Consider the following 18,873-nt stretch of genomic DNA (forward strand, 5'->3'; position numbering starts at 1 on the left):
AATTGTGATTAGTTAGATAGAATAGGTGGATTAAGAAGTAATCGGGGCAACAAGCAAGAACCAGATACAAAACTAACATGGATGAACAATTGGAACGACGTCGGGCTGGAAGATCGCAGTGAAGATGAGACCAGGTTCTGCTATTTCCATCAACATTCGTGCGCCAACTTTCAGTCCGTAACACTTGAGAAAGTTTATCCAAGTTCGGCCATAAAAAAAGCAGCGATCTTCTTGGTTCATGAACCCAATTCGGAACTTATATCCATGGCTTGTCTTCATTGACCATTAAACTGGTGTATTCAGTTATGGCAAGGCCGAGCATCTTGAGTACATGTGTTCTGGCAGAGGTAATAATGCACTGCAGGAAAAATAATGTGAGAACACAATGTATTCCCTATCCAAATCTAGAAATAATTTCCTCCTTCACGTCAGTGTTGACCATTGTACTGGTAGTACCTTTTATCCAAATATAGCAATCCAAATTTCCAAATTAGTCGACAACATGTTCAAAAAAACCCCACCCTCCCGGATAGAAAAGAGGATTCTAGGAACATACTGTGCGCGTTTTAAAATCCTGTGTTAGGATGAGAAGGAACAAGTGTGGCGTCTCGCCGAGGGCACAGAAACCTGTAGGGTCCTCGCACTTTGGGCACTGCAAATGAAACACACTAGATTCAGTAGGAAGAAAAATGCATCAACGGCGACAACTACCATCCTAGGATTACCCGCGACCAAGGGACTTGGATTTATCGGGGATGGATGAAGAATTCGTACCTGGTTCTCCATGAGAAAACCCTATGCAATCGCTGAGAGGGGGTTTTCTTTGAACAAGCAGACGAGGGAGAAGGGGATTCAGGCCTAGTGAAATATTGCCGCTTCGTCCGTCCAGCTTACTGCTAAAGCTGGAAGGGGGGGGGTTTGTGATTTGACGGCTCATTGGGCATTCCCGCGGCGCTACGACCGGGGTGTGTCTACCGTGCAGTTGTGCACTCTAATTTGTGCATATGGCACGTGGACCCTGTTGCCGGATGCCCCACATATCAGCGAAAGGAAGTAGAAAGACAGGAGTAACTAGTTACACAAAAATATATTTTTGACAGAGAGATACTCCCTCTGTAAAGAAATATACAAATCTTTTATATCACAACTTTATACATAAGAAAAATCAAGGGGAATATATATATAACATATATAATTATTAAAAACAGAGTTGTTTTTAACACAGTATAGATGAGTTGGTGATGATGGTGTGCCTGCCATCCTGCAATATAGGCTGTCCGATTTATATCTGACGGATAGGAAGGAAACTATGTCAATTTTGCAAAAAGGTACCCACACACCTCTCCACATTTGCAAATAAGGCCTTCCCTCGTTCATCCTTTTCTCTCACAAGATAAAATACTCATACAAATGCATCTTGATGTTACGTGCAATGCACGGGCATTATGGGGGTTCAACTGAGAATATAATACTCAGACAGGCTCACAGTTCTGGACTTTGGGCCGCAGGCCCACCCTGCATGTTTGGGGGGCCCATGTGTTCTACCTCAGCGCTTTTCATATTGCAAGCGATTGGTACGGCGCTGGTTTTAGATGCTGTCACAAGGCGAATACACAAAATTGAATAAAGCACGCCAGCTGTTGGAATGAAATCGAACGACAGTACCTAACCAGCAATGAGAGCTGCAATTCTATCAATGATATACCATGTGATAAATAATACTGCCGTATTACTTATACACACAGGACACTTGTTTCACCATGCCAGATTATTACATCAAAATCTTTCGGAGGATAGATCAGTTCGGCAGTTGCGTGCTGCTACTGAAGAATTTCAAAGTTGATTTGGACCAGCTCTCCTTGCCGAGAAAGTTTGATTTTGAGATCATCCCCTACCGCAAGATATGATTTAGATTTGAACCTTGACCATCCTTTAGCATCAATCATCAATGCGACCATCCTTTGTACTTACGGTATATTGAGCAGGTTCATTCACACCAAGGCTGCGCATGGTAAGAGAAACTTGGCCGCTGTCGCCCGGATTGTTGAACGACTCCCTCGTTGCTCTAGGAATTCTCTTTTTTGCAAACAAGAAGACATACCCAAATAGTTAGATCAACACAACGAATCATGCGAAACAACATGGAAAGAAAAAAGAAAAAAACACTTGGGCGGCCAATGCTTACCAAGAAGGTGGACATGTCGGTTTTTGTAAGGACTTTGGTATATGAAGTGCGAACTGCAACCCAGTCTGTTGCTGGTGCAACTGCTCGTTCGGTTGCCGCTGCACAGGCCGGATCAGATGCAAGTGCAAGTGTTGGTGCAGGTGCCGAAGCCGCTACTGCTGCCGGAGATGGTGCTCCTTGTAGAGCTGGTGACGGTGTTGGAGCAGGTGCCGGTGTCGAAGCCCGATCCTCCGGTAGATCAGCCTGATCCGCTAACGCGGTCGGTGCCCAATCCTCAACTGGCTCAGATTGAGCTGTTGTCGCTGTCAGTGCTAGAGCAACTGTCGGTGCTCGATCTATTGCTGAAGGTGGTACCGATGTGCGAGACAGCGGCGATCGTGTCTGGTCTGCTATGATCAGCTTTCTAACTTGACTAGGCTTCGTGACCGTGATCCAGTTTTTTTCTTCATTTCTTTTAAACGCGAGAAGGACTAATTGTGGCATTTTTGTTAAACCAAACTGCAGTTCATCATAGGGATTCAGCTTGTACTCAGACAACAGACTGATCCAATTTTTTCCAGCAATATAAGTGATGGACAGTGCCTTCGTTACTGACACGACATAAGAAGTGAAACCTGCAAAAATAGCCATCGTAGAGCAAACCAAACGGTTTATTCTGTGATGAATGTCACATGGCAAAACCTGCATTGTAAAATTGCAGGAAAAGAAAGAAAACATGACATTAAATCAATAAGATTTAGAAAGTAAATCAATAAGATTTACTTGATGTGACACGAGTGAATCCTTACCAGGAAATCACTATGTTGAAGTACTAAACAGAAGATTGATCGTCCAACTACGGGTGGCGTGCAGTGGCCCCGCCTACTCCCACAAGCAGGACAATCCAAAGGTCGTGACAAATCGTATGGACCGATCATCCATGGGAATGGAAATCCTGGTGGGTGCGATAAACCTTGCAATGCATACAGATATTGGAGTGTAACCATAATTGATAAACCGTCCTCACAAAAAAGATGATCCAGATACTTCAAAATATACAGACTGAATTGAGTGGACAGACATTAACATAGACCATTCTCAGGACTGACCACACACCAAAAGCGGCAGTACTAATAAACAATACAGGGTTCACAAACACAAATCAAGTACTGAACAATAGTACTTACTAGAGACAAGCAAAGTTGTACTAATTAAACTCTGCAGACTATTTCTTGCCACCGACCTACGGGATGAACCCCGCATAACTGACTAGGCCATGGACTTCATGAGAGATGTCTACATGCACCATCACCATCTCGTCAACCTTGGAGAACCTAACAGAGTGGTCTTTCCACTCATAAACATGATCATGAAGACAGGCCGCATCAGATTTGTTGGGAAGCTTTACAAGAACCACACCTTCGTAATCGAAGGCATAGCCAGGAAATTGTTGTGGTCAAGTACAGCCTCGAGAACACGCCTGACAACAATGCTACAGGAAAACACTAGTTCAGGACACATGGCGACAAGGACACAGCAGCTGTATAGTTTTGCAGTAGAACTCATCCTCAGGTGTTCCAGTTCACAAGGCATGACTTTGAGAACTTCATCTCCACCGCGGACTTGGTTCTAATTCAAACAGAAACCATATTTTATTACTACCTCCGTTCAGAAATATAAGATGATTTTCGATATTATACTCCATATATGACTACATATACGCATAGAAATGAGTGAACAAAGACACTAGAACATGTCTTCAAAGGCATGAGAGCAAAGGGATTACTTGCAATATCCATAACACAAGTTACTGAGGCAAATATACCCTCTTCAAAGGTAGCATTGATGTTCATAAAGTACTCCCTCCGTCCCAAAATTCTTGTCTTAGATTTGTCTAGATACGGATGTATCAAGTCACATTTTAGTATTAGATACATCCGTATCTAGACAAATCTAAGACAAGAAATTTGGGATAGAGGGAGTAGTTGAAAGTAATCTATAAGAAATCAGTGTCAACCTCTCGCATGTTTTGGTCAAAAGAGAAATTTAGAACCGTCATTTGGCACACAAAAATCACATGCAAGATCACCCAGAAAGTTGTACTACTAGTACTAGTACTGCGTGTTAAATGAAAAAACACGATCAAGATCGAGAAAAAGATCGTCAAGAAGAGATATTACCTGGACTTGCTTAATGAGGGATCCCGAAGAGGGGGGCTTGGACAGGGCGATGGTTTTGAGCTTGTCTGCAGTAGTCTCGGCGGGGTGCTTGCGCTTCTTCGTACGATGAGCCTCGACGGTTTTGGCCAGAGCCATAGACATCACTTCGGCCGGTGCTCCAGCATCCATCAAGAAACTGTCAAATAGAAATAAAAGAAAATAAACCATAATCACAAACCCAAAAGAAGAAAAGAGAGGGAGTTATAGGATCAGTCTCGGGGTTGCAAGACCGGGCCTTGGCCAGAATCAACACCATTGATGCGCTCACCTTTCCTTCTTTGGGAGAGAAGAACAATGGCAGAAGCAGGTCGGGGTTTTCTTGAAGAAATGAGGAACAAGATGAGGGAGAAGCGAGTTGGGTAGAGAGGAAGCTGAGAGAGAAGAGTGAAATGATGGTTGCTTCGTCCGTCCAACTTACTGCTGGAATGGAGGGGGTTTTGTGATTTGACGGCTCATTGGGTATTACTGCGGCGCTTCGATCGGGGTAGTCTACCGTCACTCTACTACGGAGTAATTTCGTGTATGGCTGGTGGACCCCGATGCTGGTTGTCCCACACGTCGATGAAAGTGAGTAATTTTGTGCATGGCTGGAGGAGGATCCGCATGGTAGAGCGTGTCCACTGTGTTTCTGAAGAAAAAATGATTACAACAAGCGTTTCCACTCTGACGACGGAGGAGTGCGAAACACGACAGCCACTTGAACATACACAGTGCTCCTACTACTAGGCATGTGCAGTGGTTCATACGTTAGTACTACATAATCTTGTTGCTAGTGTAGTAAGATATGACGACAACAAATGATGTTGTGCGCATGTCAACTATATGAACAGTAATATAGTAACATAGTACCGCTTTCTCGACTGTCCGGTCGAGAATGAACGGTGAGATCAATGTTAACAGAACTAGGTCTACAGCGCACGGAGAGTACGGTGCTACAGTACTCCACGAAACATGAACCATATGAAGCACGAATAGTGTTAGGCAGGGTGTATGAATGGTGCACGGGATCGGAGCAAAAGTTCCCTTCTCGACCCACTTTTGGGTGTTTGGCAGAGTGCATGAAGGGTGCATGAGTCCACACTAGTAGGTTAACACAAATACATGAAGAGGAAACAACTATATTGAGATGAGAATGCAACCAAACACACCCACACGCTTTGTGCTACAGTGACTGATCTGCACCGTCTGAGTTTGATCCAATGGTCATGTTGTGCCGAGACATGGACATGCCCATGCAGAGGGCGCCTAAACACCACCGAAGTCCCTCTGCTTCTCGAGGCGCACGACGTTGGTGATGCAGGGGGCGAAACGGCTGAAAGGCAATGCAATCTACGGGAAGGCGTAGGGAGCCAGCCGAGGAGCAGGGAATCTTTTGGTTTTCACCATGGTAAAACACCAGTCGACGACTTCTCACATCAGGGAGCAGTGGGTTTTACAGGCGGAGTCATCGTGACTAATTGCTGCCGCGCCTAATCTCGTCAATCAAAAAATTAAAAATCCTGCTGCGCCTGCTCCCGTCAATAAAAAAATTAAAAATCCTGCCGCACTCAAACACCAGAGCAACGCCGTGGTGGATATTTAAATTTACCTGCCGGCAAGTAGATAAAAAAAGGGGTGAAAAAACAAATGTGGCGGCGGCCTAGCTAATCGGTCGAACTAGCCCAACTAGCTAGCCACCGTGCTTCACTGATGTACTCGGCGGGAAAAGTGTTGTTTCGTGATTTGACGACTCATTTACTTGCTTCGGCGAAAACGCGCGGTATGGCGTCCCACATCAGGAAGAATATATGCGTGCACCACCCGGGAGGACCCCGAAACCACGCGGTAGGGTGTGCCATGTCTCGGCACGGAGGAAAAATGTGCGTGTAAAAATTTACTGTATCAGACGTAGTACCTATGGTTCGACCTCGGGACCCAGCCAGTCGGTCAAAAACACCCCACTAGCCATAGAGCTTCATCATGCTAACATGGCACGGAGGATAGGTGTGGTTAGCTCCGTCTCGACCAGCCACAACATCTCTTGTTCTAGGCGATTCTTCTATTTTCCAAGCTTTTTTTTAGTTGTAATAACACCACGGCAAGCTAGCGCCGCTCTTCGTGTGTGCCCGTGCCAAGGTTAGACGATGGAGAGAAGAGAGAGATCGCAGACCTGGGACCCACCATTAAGTGAGTCAACGGTCATGCACGTGTTGATGACGCACTCCCTCTACTCTACTCAACGTAATACTGTATAAAATCAAGTTATGGGACAAAGCCAACAACCGTTGTTGTTTCAGGCTATCGACTTATGCTTTGTAGTCCAGGTTGCCAGTTCGAATCTCGTCTTTCAGATTTGTTAGGTTTAGGTCCAAATTTGATTAATGACAAATGGGACCCCCGTGTGTTGTTCCGATATTTCAGTGTAGGATGGTTTTTTTGAACAAAACACTTTGCGCGGTTAGACAAGTAACGGCACAAGTTACACGTATTTTGCAAGTTTACGAACAAAAATGACAGCGGCATAGAATATCACATCCACCCCGCAGCTTAGATGCTATGGTGATACGAGTTTTTACACCGTTGGAACTGAGATCCAATGGCTTGGGAGTAGTCTTTGTAATTATGCGCAATTTCCAAACTATCCAAAGGTTTTTTTGCAAATAAAACATCCAGGCCTCGTGTGTGCCGCTGCATCTTGGATCCAACGGATCCCCGTTGCTCATATTAGGTGCTCCCCATAGTTTAATTACCCGCTACAGTGATATGAGCATCTAGGTCGTATGATCAGTGATCAGATGGCACATGCGTAGTACTTGTACTTTCTGCGCAATTCCCAAACTCTCTCAGCCGTATATTGCAAAAACATTCAAACCTCCTACTGTGGGCCGTTAGATCTCCGTGAACTCGTATCACCATAGAATCTACGGTGCGGGAGCACCTCATATTCTCCCGTGCGAGAAAACATAAGGTGCTCTCGCAGCTTGGATGCTACGGTGATACGAGCTTCGAGGTCGTTTGATCTGAGATCCAATGGCATCTGAGCAGTCTTTGTGCTTGTAAGCAGTGGCCGAACTCTTTGGGGGCTTTTTTGCAAAAAACCATCCGAACCACCGAGGAGGTGTTGGGTCACAAATCCAACGGCTCCGAAGAGCTTGTATCACCAAAGCATCTAAGGTGTGGTAGCACATGATATTCTTACATACAGGAGAATATGATGTCCTCCTTCATCTTAGATGCTACGGTGATACGAGCTTCGAGGTTATTGGATATGGGATCCAAGGGCATCTGAGTAGTTTTTGTACAAATTGTGTGCAATTCTCAAACTCATCAAGGTTTCCTGTAAAAATATTAAGACATCATGTGAGCTGCTATATCTCAGATCTACAAGCTCCAAGCAACTCGTATCGGCATATAGCATCTAAGGTATGGGGGCACATGATATTCTCCCGGGGAGGAGGGGTGGGGGTGCACAACCAATCGGTGGTTGGGAGGGTGGGGACAAATATAATCTAAACAACCCTAAACAGAGCTTCACAATTTCATCTAAGGTCGAGGGGGTGACCCCCGACAATCATAGCTCCGCCTATTTAAACACAACATTTGCATGTACTATAGTACTAGATTTAATATTCATGTTTCAGTTTCATGTTCGTTTCAAATATTGAATTGAGGACCATGCATGTCTTACATTTTACTCCCTTTGTTCCTAAATATTAGTCTTTTTAGAGATTTCAAGTGGACTGGCACATACGGATGTATATAGACATATTTTAGAGTGTAGATTCACTCATTTTGCTCCGTATGTAGTCGCTTGTTGAAATCTCTAAAAGACTAATATTTAGGAACAGAAGGAGTATTTTTGAATTCGTGTCATACATGCATGGTTTGGAAAAATAGATGCACTATACTTATTGGATTGTTGTTGTGTTCGTGTGTGGGTGTCTCTCTTTGTGTGTGTGTGTGGTCATATGCTTGATACATACAAAGTTTTCTGACCTCCATATTGTTCATCTTTAAAATTCGAATTTGCATTGAAAAACTTACCAGGGATACCATGAAATGTGAAATCCACGTTGAGATCACTATATCACAAACTCACTCTAATTCAACAACTCGTGATAAATCAATTACCACATTGAGATTAGTATTTGCAAGGAAAATACGGGCATTGTAATACACATAGATTTGTTTGGCAATTTAAAAGGTTCCTTTCGTATTCTCGAATGGTAGGACCCAACGGCGTACCAGCCAGACCTTGGCTCGTGTTGATCCTAAAAAAATAAAAAAATAAAAACAAAACCGAGCTCGTGTCTTTCTGGTGGCGTGCGTGGTACGCACATTAGGCAACCCCAACCAGTCGAGCCTCCGCGTTTCGAGTCGAAATATCTGGCGGCCAGAATTCCAGTCCTAGGAAATTCCCCTCATGTCCCCGGTCCATAATGACTACCAATGAACAACGGAGGGATGCTTTAGTACCTAGACAACGTTACCTACCGTGCCGAGCACGGTTCAATTCCCTCGGTCGCCGCTCGCCAAGGTCACCCGTCAACTGCATTGCCTAGTACTACTACTACTACACCAGGATGAGCACATAATTGAGCCTGTTTGTTCGTGCCTAGTACTTGAGTTAATATATCAGGTAATGCACTTGTACGGAGGGATTATCCTTTTGCTCTGCATATATAACTTGTCTGAAGTCTAACTAAGCAAAATGTTTGACCAAATCCTTTCTTAAGAAATACAACAGGACAGATGTATGGCTTGAAAATTTATTGCATGATGCAGGTTATGATATTGTTTCGAATCCTGGATCTTAAATTTTAGAAAATCCAAAAGTGACCATAAATTCTTGAAACAGAGCATGGTCACGTGATATGGCACAAATATTACTTCATAATTTTTTTCTTCAATTTGAGACAAGCTGCTTATGACAAGTTGCACAAATGAAGAGCCAAGGTATTTTGGAACAAAGACCTGTCACGTTAAGGCGAACGCTTTCACTATTGAAACCGTGGGCGTTTACGTGCTGCCACGAGTCCCGCTTCTCATCGGCAGGTGCCGTCCGAGCACCGTGTGAGTTGACGGGAGGTGTGCGAGCAGACCGCTGGGCCGGCTGACAGGGAGGCGTGCGAGCAGACCGCTGTGCAGGCTCACCGGGAGGCGAGCCCTTTGACCAGGCTCCGCCGCCCACCTTCGTCCCAACTGCTCCCACGTTTAATGTCGCCGGTGCCGCAGTTTAGAATCAACCCCGCACTACCTGGTATCGCTACAATCTTCTCTCTTCCTCTCTGATTCTCCTGTCGTTTACCTCCAACCAGCCTGACCTAAACGTACGCCATGCCGCATCACGATGGTCTGCCCTTAGTCTTCCAGTTTCGTGAGGAAGACACCCAGCCGGAGTCTCAAGAACATAAGGCGCTTTGGGACGAGCTTGAACTGGACTTGCGGGAAGACGCCGCGCCTGTCCCCGCTCCCGTTCTGGCTCCCGTCGCCCTGACTGTGCCAGCGCCCATCCCCGTGGCATTGATGAGCTGGGAGCCCACATTGTCGCCGAGCTTGATGCCACGGGGTTCCACGAGGTCCCCGCCGACTTTCACGCGCCCGTGCACCTACCAGCGCATGCGCCTGCGCGTGCACTGACGCGCACGCCCGTGCTGGTGCCCGTGCACCTGCCAGCGCATGCGCCTGCGCGTGCACTAACGTGCGCGCCCGTGCTGGTGCCCGTGCACACGAATGTCTCCGCCGCGCCATTGATAGCGTCTGTCCCCGCACGGGTGCCAGTGCCCCCCCTCAGCGGCATGGATGGCCGCCGTCGACCGCTTACTTGCACCAACGCCAGTAGCCTCCTCCCGCCAGTTGACTCGCTCCGAAGTCCAGAACATTTTGGCCTTCCTTGAAGCTAGGCCAACGTCCAGGAGTACGCCAACAACGGCGCAAGGCGCCACCATCGCCGTCAGTCAGTGGCCCGACGACACACAGAGCACGGCAGAGGAGCCACTTCCCACCGCAAGACGCCCCCACCGCCGCCGCGTAATCTAAATTTGCCATGAAAAACGTTCGGATTGCCATGCTTAAAATCCGAACGTTTATCATTTCCGTTTATTTTAGATCGATCGTCGTATAATTTAAAGTCGGGTCAGACTAAACGAAATCTATGGTTTGATCGATTGAATGTTCTGCTAGAGCCGTATCAAATTAAATATAAAACGTCATCAAGCCACATGTATTCCTTGTCATCCAACGACCTAGACTGCTTCAATGTCGAGCGTTGAACACGTTTAGCGTGCAGTTAATTTCAAGCAAAAAATAGTGCTAATCACATAATAACATGCAAATAATATCCTACTTAATATCCGCATGCACTTAATATACTTCCAAATTAACGTGCATTGCACGTACACACTGACTAGTGCTGCTAGCATGTGAAACTGGTGCCGTAACTTGTGAACGCGTCCAGATATGGTCAACGGCAACATCGCCCGCGAGTTCTTCGTCTTTGCCCGTGCGTCTAAACGCAGAAGGGGAGGAGAGACAGAGAGCACACATGGAACCCACCAGTAAGTGAAGGCGAATAGTACTAAAAATAATATTACATGTTATCAATTAAATAGGTTGTGGTAATATAAAAACATTATGTGAACAAAGGGAGGTACAACAAACATTGATGTTCTACGTATGTTGCCTATTGACGTGCGGCTTGAAGGCCCTGGTCACATGTTCGATCCTCGTCCTTTATTTTCTTAATTTGTATATGGGTCCAAATTTTTTTCATGACATGTGGGCCCCTCGGTGTGTAGTCTGTAGCACTTTAATTTGTGTGTCGAAATTTGTTCCATTCCAAGTGGACTATCGGTGTGTAGTTTTGTAGCTTATTTATAATAATTAAAGAGAACAACATAGTTTTTTGCAATAATACCATGGTGCGACGTTGAAGGCGAGAAATGACGTGCGAGAGAGCGATGACCGAGCCAGAGGGAAATCAACTAGGGGAGTTGCGGGGGTTGCAACGGTGTTTCGAGTAGTTGTGGGCCAAATGCTACGGAAATATAATCTAAACCGACCGGAATAAATGCCTACATAAATTAATCCAAGTTTGGAGTGCCCCTCGCAATGTAAATAGCTCCGGCTTTGCGAGGGATGGAGAGGTAGCTTCAATGTGTGGAAGATACGGCGTGAGACAGCGAGGTCAATCAAGAGACATACAGATAGAGACAAAGTGAGTGTGGTCCGACATTCATTGAACAAATATATATGCTCTGGAGAGATATTGTCCGATTGAGCTTTTGGTAAGGGTGAGGGCTGTAAGATAGAGCTTGAGAGATGATCCAGTCACAGACGTGTAGATATATTTTGTGCGTGGGAGGAAGCAAGGTCAATCGATCACATAGGGTCGTCGTGCGATCAAAAGAGTGAGACGGGTTGGAGAGAGTGACCTAGATAGACAATGTGCGTGAGAGAGTATACAATGTGAATAAGTCGAATTGGGCTCAAACATGGTGATATATCATTTTTGTCCGAGAAAGAGCGAGGTCAATCGAGACATACAAAGAGAGAGAGAGAGGGAGAGAGAGAGAGAGAGAGCGAGCATGCCCCGCCATGAGGTTGAAAGAGTGGGGGCGGCTTTGATGGACGGACCTAGATAGACAATCTGCGTGAGAGAGTATAGAGTGTGTCGATCGAGGCCCGAACAGGGAGATATATCATTTGTGTGTGAAAGAAAACAAGGTTAAACGAGACTCAGATAAAGAGAGCGAGATTGAGCGAGTGTGGCCCGCCGTGCGGAAGAAAGAGTGAGACAGTCTCGAGGGAGTGACCTAGATAGACAATGTGCGTGCGTGCGCATGAGATGTTGGGGGGCTAGATAGGCAATGCATGTATTTAGCGCGAGAGGGTGAGAGGGAGAGGGGGGAGAGAGAGAGAGAGCTCGACATGGGGTGCAATGACGGGTGTGTGAGGTAAATACATTTCGTAACAGAGTGGAAAAAGGGGGTTGTGTAGTCGAGAGAGTTAGAGATCGAAAAATGGAGAGAAAGAATGGATGTGTGTTGGAAACTGATAGCTTCCTAAGGTGGTTAGGAGAGGAAGATTGACCGATACAGGAAGTATGTAGCGTGTGTGCGGGGGGGGGGGGGGGGGGGCTAAAAACAACATTTGAATGTAGATAGTACGAGACTTAATATCGATGTTTCAATTCGGTGTACATTGTAAGATTTGAACTGAGGACCATACATATGGGTAATTATTTTGAATTCGTGCCATACTAGGTTTCGAAAAGTTGACATTGACTCGATTTGTTGTGCTATTTTGTAGGTCATATGTTTGAATCCATCCAAAAGTTTTCTCACTACCATGGTGTTCATCATATACATATGAATTGTACTAAAAAAGTAGCATGGATATAGTGAAATGTGAAATCCACGTTAGAATTGGAGATCGCTATGTGACACACACTCTAATTCAAATAACTAATTATGTGACACACACACTCTCTAATCCACGTTAGCGTGGATACCGTTTCGATTTTTTTTCAAATAACTCCTCATTAATTAATTTATAGTATCTCGTTTCGAATGACTAATTGTTGCAAGGAAAACACGGGCATGGTAATACATACAGATTCGTTTACAAATGAAAGAAGATTCGTTTGCATTCTCAAATGTAGGCGCACCAGGCAGACCAGGGTCGTGTCGTGGTGGTCGCGTGTGTCGGACGGACGCTTAGCACCGAGCCACCCACCCCCTCCCCCCCAAAAGGATGATGACAAAATAAGTTCGCGCTTCCACGTTTCGGATTGAAATATCTGGCGGCCCCAATTCCAGCCCTGCAAAATCTCCCTTCTCCATCGTCCCCTTCCGCGCCCAGATTGCTCAAATCCCTAATTCGCCACCAACCCAAGCAAAGTTCAAATCGCCCCTCGTCTCGTCTCTTTCCCCACCTCTGTGCCGGATGACAACGACGAAGACGACGGTCGTGCTTCACCACCGCACCGGAGCTACCTCATCTACGCCCTCGTCCACTGCACCGGGTGGTCCCCGACAACGTCGGCCGCCGCAACCGACGTGCCTCACAGACACCGACTTCCACCGCATCAGGTGCGCTTCACTGACGCCATCTCCCAGCTCACAGGGGCTACTTCACCGAGCACATCGTCGCGCCTCCGCCCCCCGAGGCCGCTGGGGCTTCACCAACGGTCTCGTCCACCGCATCATAGCGCTCCGCTGCCACTCAAGATCTGCATCCATGCGCGGCCAGCCAACGCCAGCGCATCACCCTCAACGGCTCTGAAGTGACCCGCACTCTAGCTAGGCGAGCATGCCCAAACGCCGGCCCGAACTAGGTATCCACACATCACTCCCTTGTGCACTGTTCCGACGATGTTTGGATATCCTTTCACTGCTCTCTTAGCTTACACGCCTATCCAAATCTGACTTTAACTCTGATTTCTTCTGGAGATATCATCTGAAACAAGCAAATCCATTTTTAGCGAAGCATGACGGTGCTACGGGATCTGGTACACATCCTGCACACCCGTATAACCTTGTAAGTATCTGTCCTCCGGTACAACAGCAAGGTCGATTCCTCTTATTTGATCAGCCATTCGCCATGTCAAAAATGCAGAGGGGGATGCAAGGAGCACAAGGCCTGCACATCCAAGCAAGTGGTAACATGGACTTGTACATGGAACATCCCAAGCGCAAGTAGAGCTGCAGTGAGCCTGTACAACGAGCTAGCGAAAGTCCCTGCATTTCATTTAATTCATACTGGCATTCATGTATGATTTGTGTGCAGTGGCGGATCCACGAATTCAAGTTACCAGGGGCGAACATTTAACTTAAAAAATACGAAGGTACTTGCACTCCGGAAATCAACATAACTTGAGAAATGTGAAGCTACATGCACTTTGAAAACCAGCTAATGATCCAAAGTAGTTCAGATTATAAACACTAAACGATGCAAGCACCAAAAAACACAAAATGCAACATGGTGTACAAGGACGACAAACATGGTCTGTACCTGCTTGAATTATTTGTTCTCTGGCTGAAAATATCAAAGTGTAATTGCACCTATAACTAGTGCGCAAACTGCATATCAATATATCTATCCTGCACAAGTATGCCAATAGTTTCAAACAACAGATTAGAAAAGTATTTATGCTACGTTGTCATGATACGGGGACTTTCTGGTAGATTGCCTCGACGTTTCCTCAAGCCATGAAAATGCACTATAATTTGCTTGTCATCAATGCCTGCAAATCTCCATGTCTCTCTCAACATAGCAGATCATCATTAGACACTAAATCCTTCAATGGGAGCTTGCAAAATGCTTGCATTAGATGCCTCATTAGACACTATATGTTCATCACCAGGAGCATGTAAAATGTTTGCATCAAATCCTTCATTAGTAGTCTGTTCATTAGACACTTGGCCAGAAATTGAAGAGTTGAATTAGATATAATCAGGGATGTGATGTACCTGCTCATTGCGCATGCTACTCTTGCAAGCTGTGACTGTCCGTTTGCGCAAGCTCGATGCCATGCCCGTGCTGCCGCCGCTGCCTCCCACGCAGGCTACACCCAGGGTTGGATCTTCATCTTCTTGTCCTTCCGTTCGCTTGAAGCCCGACGACCGCCCTCCAACGAGGGCGCGAGGAAGTGCTGTGTTGGTCTGTCCAGCGGTGGCTAGGTTAGGAGCAAACCAGACTGGAGGCTGGAGCGGATGAATTGGGATTTTTCCTGCTGTCGATCGATATGGGAGGCGCTCGTTTGGGCCGCGAGCCTGCTACAAGGCCTGCCTTGCACTTATGTTATTGGCCTATCCAAATTGAAACATTTTTCTTCATTTCTTACATTGCCTGCTCATGCATTGGGACGAACAAAACTAGCCTGGGCCAACCTGGACGACTCAAACTAGGTGCACACTTTCAGGCCACCCGAGGCGGCCGCCCATACCAGCCCCTATGGTGGCGTCGCCCCTTTTTGCGTGTATGATAGGGGTAGTGAAAAATATTCCAGTGGCGCTTTTGATTTACCCACAGAATGGTTGAATTGCTTGTTTCTATGAACTGAGTTCGCCAATAATGTGAAGGATGCCAGTCTTTTCATCCTATTGTAGATTGCTTAGATCTCGATATGCCAAAAGTAATCGCATGAAATATATAGTAAAAGCCAGTGTGATGTGTGTGGCTACAACTAGTCTGACTACACGTCCTCATATAACATATCAAGGACGCACCATCTTACCAGATTAACCATTCGACTTACCAATGCAGTGTGGGAAGAAAGAAGTATTGGGACTGCGTATCCAAGCAATTGATGCCATGGACTCCTTCGTACAACCTTGTAAGCGAAAAAGAAGTTGCAGTGTGCCTGTACAAAGAACTAGCGTAAGTTCGGTTACCTGCTTCTCGGAATTTTAGTTAGCCACTTATTGCAAAATTGTTCAATTACGTTGCTTGGCTTAGTTTAATTTGCCTATTAATCCTATTATAGACTGCGCCTATCTATGTGTTTGATACTTACTGTTAAGAATTACCTATTTGCCTGAACTTAAATTGCTACTTGTTTGTTTAACTGCTTTGCTGCTGCAACAACGGGTTACAATGATGTTAATAACTACTTTTCAGCATCGAATTGAAACTCTTTAATTCCTTGTTTGTTTAACTGGTTTGCTGTTATAACTCCTAGTTGAGATGTTTTGCTAACTTAAACTTTTCTGAATCCAATTGGAACTTTAATGGCAAAACAGGTTAGCCCAAGATCAAAGAGCAAGGTCCCCATGGACGTTGTATCATCTCACAGCAGTGGCACCGACCTAATCGTGCATTATGAATTTCCAACTGCTGATGCTCTAGAGGCTAAACTAGTGGTAGAAAGAGATTCTGCTTCTGCACTTAGAGATGAAGTTGACATGTTGAGGAAGCAAACAGCACAATCAGTAGCAGTACTCAAGACAACCATTAAATATTTGGTGGATTTCAAAACGAAGAAAGCTGAGACTGACCACATTGTTAAGGTCCTGAAGGAAAAAAGGAAATTAAATTCCCACTTGGTAAATCATACGTGAAATGTTCTTTCCATCGTTGAATACCCTTTGTGTTGTTCGTGTAATCAATCAAACAATTTGTTTTAGAGATCATGTAATAATTGTTTTTTGTTTTTTGTTTTTTGTTTTTTGGTTTCTAATTTTATTTGAGCACAAGTCTGTATTAATTGATAAGACTCGGAGACATTTCATTTTGATTGCTGTGCCAGACCTACAAATGTGGCAATCGGGCTGAATGTGCATTCAGCAATAATAGTAGTATAGATGGACCATAAGTGGCACGCATCAGAAAGGGCCAAGATGCTATAGTAGCTTGGCTAAAAAAAGGATGTTGTTGTAGCAAAGAAAAGTACAGCGGCCTGGCTTATGTATGTTAGTTGATATTATTGATCCATATACTCTATAAGTGTTTATATGTTTGTTAGTTCTGTACATTCTTGGTTGATTGACTCGGTATTTGAATCTTGATACATCGCTTGTGTACATATCTAAATGGGAGTACACATTATGCTGCGTGTGACATTTGAGTTGGACATGAAGTGTTCAAAATATTCGAATTCACCTTAAACTGGATTCTAGCTTCTGAATTTGAGTATTGGCATTTGTAAACCATATTCATATATGACAGTGGAATACATCTTTGTCGTCCTTTTGAAGATATATAAAAACACATAGAATGATTTATAAAGATTCGTATAGGAATACAAAATGGATTCGGATTTAGTTGCCAGGGTAAACGTGGATGCTTATTGTCCCAAAATTCGAAAGAAGCGGCAAAATGTCCACTCCCACGTCGGCTGCCCGAAGCCAAGTGTTTGGGAGATGGAAATTACTGTCTACCCATTACACGGACAATCAATCGGCCCGATTTCCACTGCTCTAAATAGGGGTAGGGTAGTAACTTCAATTAGACGTGACACGACCGCCTCTGAGCCCATTCCGACATGGTGGGTGATAACCCACAAGTATAGGGGATCGCAACAGTTTTCGAGGGTAGAGTATTCAACCCAAATTTATTGATTCGACACAAGGGGAGCCAAAGAATATTCTAAGTATTAGCAGTTGAGTTGTCAATTCAACAACACCTGGATAACTTAAGATCTGCAGCAAAGTATTTAGTAGCAAAGTAGTATGGAAATAACGGTAACTGTGGCAAAAGTAACAGTAGCAGTTTTTTAGTAATCGTAACAGTGGCAAAGGAAAAGTAACTAAGAAAAGATCAATATGTGAAAAGCTCATAGGCATTGGATCGGTGATGGAGAATTATGCCGGATGCGATTATTCATGCAACAGTTATAACATAGGGTGACACAGAACTAGCTCCAATTCATCGATGTAATGTAGGCATGTATTCTGAATATTGTCATATGTGCTTATGGAAAAGAACTTAGATGACATCTTTTGTGCTACCCTCCCGTGGCAGCGGGGTCCTATTGGAAACTAAGGGATATTAAGGCCTCCTTTTAATAGAGTACCGGACCAAAGCATCAACACTTAGTGAATACATGAACTCCTCAAACTACGGTCATCACCGGGAGTGGTCCCGATTATTGTCACTTCGGGGTTGCCGGATCATAACACATAGTAGGTGACTATTGACTTGCAAGATAGGATCAAGAACTCACATATATTCATGAAAACATAATAGGTTCAGATCTGAAATCATGGCACTCGGGCCCTAGTGACAAGCATTAAGCATAGCAAAGTCATAGCAACATCAATCTCAGAACATAATGGATACTAGGGATCAAACCCTAACAAAACTAACTCGATTACATGATAAATCTCATCCAACCCATCACCGTCCTGCAAGCCTACGATAGAATTACTCACGCACGGCGGTGAGCATCATGAGATTGGTGATGGAGGATGGTTGATGATGACGACGGCGACGGATTCCCCTCTCCGGAGCCCCGAACGGACTCCAGATCAGCCCTCCCGAGAGAGTTTAGGGCTTGGCGGTGGCTCCGTATCGTAAAACGCGATGAATCCTTCTCTCTGATTTTTTCTCCCCGAACGTGAATATATAGTTGGAGTTGAAGTCGGTGGAGCTCCAGGGGGCCCACGAGGCAGGGGGCGCGCCCCCACCCTCGTGGACAGGGTGTGGGCCCCCTGGTCTTGATTCTTTCACTAGTATTTTTAATTATTTCCAAAAATAATCTCCGTTGATTTTCAGGCCATTTCGAGAACTTTTATTTCTGCACAAAAATAACACCATGGCAATTCTGCTGAAAACAGCGTCATTCCGGGTTAGTTCCATTCAAATCATGCAAGTTAGAGTCCAAAACAAGGGCAAAAGTGTTTGGAAAAGTAGATACGATGGAGACGTATCAACTCCCCCAAGCTTAAACCTTTGCTTGTCCTCAAGCAATTCAGTTGATAAACTGAAAGTGATAAAGAAAAACTTTTACAAACTATGTTTGCTCTTGTTGTTGTAAATATGTAAAGCCAGCATTCAAGTTTTCAGCAA

The 18,873-nt window shown here is 45.0% G+C and overlaps 1 pseudogene; it reads left to right on the forward strand.

The window, feature by feature from the left end:
• The window catches only part of LOC109744968 (receptor-like serine/threonine-protein kinase SD1-7), a 112,615-nt pseudogene that overhangs the window by 22,238 nt on the left and 71,504 nt on the right, over window positions 1-18,873 (forward strand).

The sequence above is a fragment of the Aegilops tauschii genome, chromosome 2 (genome assembly GCF_002575655.3).
Source record: "Aegilops tauschii subsp. strangulata cultivar AL8/78 chromosome 2, Aet v6.0, whole genome shotgun sequence".
Taxonomy (NCBI): Eukaryota; Viridiplantae; Streptophyta; class Magnoliopsida; order Poales; family Poaceae; genus Aegilops; species Aegilops tauschii.